This window comes from Chenopodium album, chromosome 4 (assembly GCF_948465745.1).
Source record: "Chenopodium album chromosome 4, dcCheAlbu1.1, whole genome shotgun sequence".
NCBI classification, from domain to species: domain Eukaryota; kingdom Viridiplantae; phylum Streptophyta; class Magnoliopsida; order Caryophyllales; family Amaranthaceae; genus Chenopodium; species Chenopodium album.
This window is the reverse complement of record NC_137837.1, coordinates 67,083,538-67,089,288: the sequence shown is the minus strand read 5'-3', so window position 1 is coordinate 67,089,288 and position 5,751 is coordinate 67,083,538. Positions and strand designations below refer to the sequence as shown.

At 35.7% G+C, this 5,751-nt stretch overlaps 1 pseudogene; it reads right to left on the bottom strand.

Annotated features, from left to right (window-relative positions):
* Positions 1-290: 290 nt before the first annotated feature.
* LOC145628051 (uncharacterized) lies at positions 291-5,399 on the bottom strand (annotated as a pseudogene).
* Positions 5,400-5,751: the final 352 nt, after the last annotated feature.

Sequence of the window (5,751 nt, the reverse complement as noted above, 5' to 3'; positions counted from 1 at the left end):
GTGTGTTTGATGATACGTTGACGGCACACCTTCAAAATTAAGTCAAATGACGAGTGTAGTTCTGTATCTTGAATTTTTGTTATATATATCATGAATTAGATTCCTAACCAGCATTTGTCACTACCCAAAAGTAGCAAAGAATGACCATATCAATAACTTTAAGCTATTCACAAACCACCTCTCCCTGCCACCACCACCACTTTCCCCATCCTCTAGGCACTACCTCTTTCACTAGTCAATAGTAACAAGTATGTACAGTAAAATTAAATTGTTCACAAGGCTAAAAAGTGGCCGATGTTGCTAATTTGCTCTTATTGCTTACCAAATTGTTGGGTAGTTTTACTACCACAAATTGTGCTTGAATGTCAAGGAAGAAGCTGTTATAGGGCCATGATTCCTTCAATAGTATATGCAAGGGACTCTGCCAAGTTAGTTTTAAATAACAATGTCTAAAGTGTGTGCATCATGTCGTATCCAGGATCAAGCTTCCGTTGCTAACCCTACAACAAGGACAAATACCATAAATTTTGATGTGAGCATCAGGAATATACAGCAGCCTGGCAGGCATATCTACTTAATTAACAAAAGTAAATTTAGATTTGAAAGGATCACAGAGCAGGCATATCAACATGTGAAAAGTCAGACAGCTTACATGTAGAGAATTGTTTGACTAGCAATATATATTTAAATGTATAATCGGAAACTTGGCTTCAGTATCGAATCAAAAAATCATTAGCAGAAGGTAACTAGGCATATCCACTTATAGGAAATCAAATAAAAAATATTATATGGTGATTCTTCATTAGTATAAGAATTTTGAGTCTAAATTTACATCACCTAACTAAATAGTGGGACAAAAAACTCAAATATATCATATTAAGGATTGAAACCCCACGAGAAGCATTACAATGCAGTTTCAATAAATGCCACAATCTGTGTTACTACTATGTTCTGGGGTCATAGAGTGCACATACATGTAGGAAGAGTGATTACCTCAAGGACCAAAGTTGTAACAAAAACAGTGAAGACATTCCCATCAATGTTAACTATGTGACACCTGACTTTCTCGAGCAAGTGATGCATACAATCAGCTAGATGTATAAGATCACCTTATGGAGTACCCTAAAAGTCAAAAGACTCCTTGGCCTCCTGATAGTTGATTAAATACACCGAAAATAAGGACAAAGCCAAACACACAATCAAGATATCATCTAACTACTAAGGTTATAATGTATAATGCATAGAGTCAAAATACCAGCATCAATAAATGTATGAGACAAGGAATGCCAAAGCTTTTCTTATCCAAGTTTTGGATATCTAAGTAGAGAGATGGGTGGATGTGACTGTGTGAGCAACAAAAATTGAAGATGCCAAAATACTCTTTTTCTCTATACTTAGACATCTTTTGCATGATTTATTCTTCATATTTTAGTTATAAACCACCTTCTCATCCAGCCTCATATCACCAAAAGAGGAAAGACTGAAATAGAAAAGAAATAAATAAAATAGATTGAGAATCTATGGATACAGATTCTAAATGGCAGACCCATGGGAATAACAATGCTATTAGATGCAAGAAAAAAGTATATTGAACTGAAGCCTTTTTATTACTTCCAAAGTTCCAAATGATTGAAAGTATTAATTCCATTGTCACCGCGAGTCAGCTCACCTTAATCAAGGCCTTTGGATCTAGACAACTCTGTTGCTTTGACAATTGCAGGGTGCACTCAGCAGCAGTGCACTGACAGGCTAAAGTCGTATCACCCAATCAAAAGTAATTCCTAAGTCCTCTAACTAATGCAGATAGGGAAGTAGGGTCGAATCCACAGGGAAACTGGTCTTTCTATTCCTAATTAATTAAAGCAATCTAAATTATTAAGTAACAAAATAATATTATGGTGAAAGGAAACAAAACTACGGAGAGTAAAAGTAGAGAAGAATAAGAATAGAGAAAATCAATGAATAAAAGACCTAGGGCATAGGTTCACCAATAAATAAATTCCAAGGTAAAACATAATAATCATCAATGCATCAATTAATCAGATCATAAAGGGCTTTCGCTACGTATTACAATCACAGAATTATTCTACCGGTATTAAATCTCATCTCTCGAATCTCGACTTAACCATTTATAAATTAACTTGCCTATTGAAACTAGACCTAAAAATCAATTCCCATCTCTCGAATCTCGAATCAATATTGTTAAACTCAAGCATAAAAGATCGCGCCTAATCTAGTCACAGAGTATTAAATCAATCAATAGGAAATTAATCTAACATTGACAATCAACAACAATAAATTACCCCTTCATATTATTTATGGATTCCCACAAAACCTAGAAAGGAAACTACTCAGACATAATTAAATATAAACTAAATAAAGAAATTAAAGGAGACATGATGAAAGAAATAAAGTAAATAACTGAGATTAAAGTAGAAGAAATCGTTACCAAAGTAATCAGAATTAAGGAGTTGAATTAAGAACAAAGTTGTAGAGAGAAAAACTAATCTAAAACTAAGTAGAGAGAGAAAGTCTAAGAGAAGAGGGTACTAATCAAAAGGATTAAAATCGTATTTATACCAAAAAATAATTACTCCTAATTAAAACTAAGATAAACTGCCGAATCAGCTCCTAATAAACCTCGCGCCCGACTGGGCCAAGGGTCGTCCGATCGGACCAGCCTTTTCTCCACTATAATCTTCTCTCGCGCCCGGCCGAGCGCGAACTCGGGCGCGAACTACTCTTCCCCGCCCGGCCGGGCGCGCCTTCGGGCGGTGCCTATTTTGGCCGAGCCCGGACACTTGGGCAAGCTATGGACTTCGATTGGGTTCCGATTCTTCGGCCTAATCCGGATTTCCTCTTCGGGTCTTGAATACTCGGTCCAAATGCCTCGGAATCTCAAATTCTAAGCCCTTAATCACCGGTTTGATGACTCTAACCGGCCCTGGGCTATAAAAAACTAGTCGTGCTCCTCCAATGCTCGTAGTCACTCCATAATATCTCGGGAAAATGCTCCAAAAGTGCAAATTTCTACAAAAGTCAACCAAAACTACGAAAACACTAGAAAACACCAATTAGTAATAAAAGTGGCTATAAAGAGCCAAAAACACTACTAATTATGACCGAGGGACGGGGATAAAATACTATATAAAATAGACATATCATGCACCTATCCCGACAAGCAACTGCCTTAAAGAAATTCAATAAATTCATTTGGTCACTTTTAAAAAGTTATGCTCACATCAAAGAAAACAGCATGAGGCTTTGACTTCAGTAGCCGCTTTTGAGAAGACTTGTTCAGAGCTTCCCGTACAAGAATATTGCCAGGATGCATGTCTGCGTGAATGAAGTTATCTACCTGAAATAAAGAAAATAAAAATCAGCATAAGAATATAATACCTTACAATTCATAAGTTTCTCTATACAAAAGTGCAATTAAATGTCGAGGCTACTCCCTTTGTTTTTTTTAAGTGTTACAGTTTGACCGCCACATAGTTTTAGGTAATTTAATTGACTTAAATAAAATAAGAGGTAAGTGGGGTAGTTGGAGTATCAAAAAATTGTAAAACAAAGATAGTGGGGTTAATAGTTTATTGAAAAGTACTGAATGTGTGAGGAAAGATATAATTAAAAAAAGTAGTAGTGGGTTTGTGTGGGGACCATGAGAGGAGAGAGATTTAATTTTTTAATATAACCTTTTGCCAAAAAAGGAAGTGTAACACTTAAAAAAACATGGCCGGAAATGGGAAGTGTAACATTTAAAAAAACACGGAGGAGGTACATGAAAAAATTTTGTAGAAACTTGCATGATATTGATGGCATGGTTGCAATTAACAAAATCCAGACTTAACCAAGATGCATCGGAGGCACTGCGACATATCTATCACCCAAATTGTGTTGTAACGCAGTAATGGAGCATCATGACATCATGAATTTTTTAAACTAGTCTAAGTCATGATGATTATGAACAGTTTTATGGTAATACTTCACAAAAAACTTTGATATGCAAAGTGAATATATGTCAAAAGGAACATCAGAGAGATAACTAAATTATCTAATGGGGACTGTGAAATATAATATCAACCACTCATATGGTTACCAAGAATACAAAATATGATTCTTCTTACCAACATCATCTTCAGAAGGGTATGAGTGCCAATGTCAGCAAAAGCTACTTTAATACGGTTACGTCCTTCAAGTTCATCAACAAAATGAGCCACTTTCTCACCTTGCTCAAATGTCTCAACTAACATAGCAGGATGAACAAGCGGATAAACAGGATTTGGGAAGGATACATCCTTCCATATGTGAAAGTTGTATATGAAGCGGTTCAGATGAGAAGCTTCCCTTGAAAGGTCAACTTGTGACACCATGAAAATAGAAAACTGTTGCACGCTTTCATCTAGTCTTAGCCACTTCAACACTGGAATGCAATTTGACATCTTAGCAACTGAATTAATGATAACAAAATCTCTCCTGATTGACTCACTTACCCCAAGATGCCTGACTTTTATAGCCACTTCTATAGGTTTGACCTTTTAACATGGGTATTGAAACTTCAAAGATGCCCAGTATAATTGAGCTATACTTCCAGATGCAACAGGTATGGTCTCAAAACTTTCAAATATGTTAGAGATCTTCCGACCAAATGCTTTCTTAATAATGCTTTTTGTAAACTCAAAGTTATGTTCTGGAGCTCTACTTTGAAGCTCTGCGAGTTCAGAACATAAATCAACAGGAAATAGATATGGTCGTGTGGCTGCCCACTGACCCTATTTGATAAATGCTGGACCAACTTGTCTTAGAGTTTGATGGATAATCTGAAGCCATAATTTTCTAAATTCGGGTCCAATAGTATCTACAAATGGAGCCATTAACATACTTAGTGTGAACAAAATTGCCAAATAAAGAGCTCTTATTAGCAAAACAAGAACTTCTAGCATAACTAAGAATAGGATAGTCATGTAGGCTTGTCTATCTTCAATAGACACATGTGATAGGTTTCCAAAGGGTAAGCAATCTGTATCAGCACCTGTTGCATGTGCCATTGTGAGACTTCCAAACATTAGCCCAAAAGCACCGTTAATCACAACATGATACCTCATTGAAACCAAGTTGATATCTTTAACAAGTCTATTGAATAAAGGAGATCCAAAAATCTGTTTATGTGAAACTCTCTTCCATGCTGTTTGAGCATGATGCTTCACACAATTACTTGCATTCAAGAGAGATCTGTTCCAAATAAGATATCACATTTCTTACAACTCTGAATAAGGCATATACTTAGAATGGTAATTTCTATATACGACATAGGGTCCATATCTTCTTAATTCTTAAAATCTGTTGATTTAGCTATTTGAAGAGGAACGTGCACTTCTCTTAACGTTTCCAAATATCATAGTTTTGCATTAAATTACATGGCCAATGTTGCATTAGCAATTCTTATAAATATATAAAGAAACTCCATATGATGAGTAGTTGAAGCCCATAACAAATGTTTGTTTGTTTCTGTCTGCACATTATAATAAAGAGCTACTATAAACTGATGCCATGTACTCATGCAATACATAAAGTGGCAGATGACAAGACAAAAAGACAAAAATTAAGGCGAGTCTATAAGAAGATGAAGGCAAGACACCATTGAGAAAACATAATAAGAGAAATAAGTCAATATCCTACAAACTAAAGCAATTAAATACCCCCAGCTAATTCCAGTTAACTAATAATGATACACACTAAAACTAAGTGAAG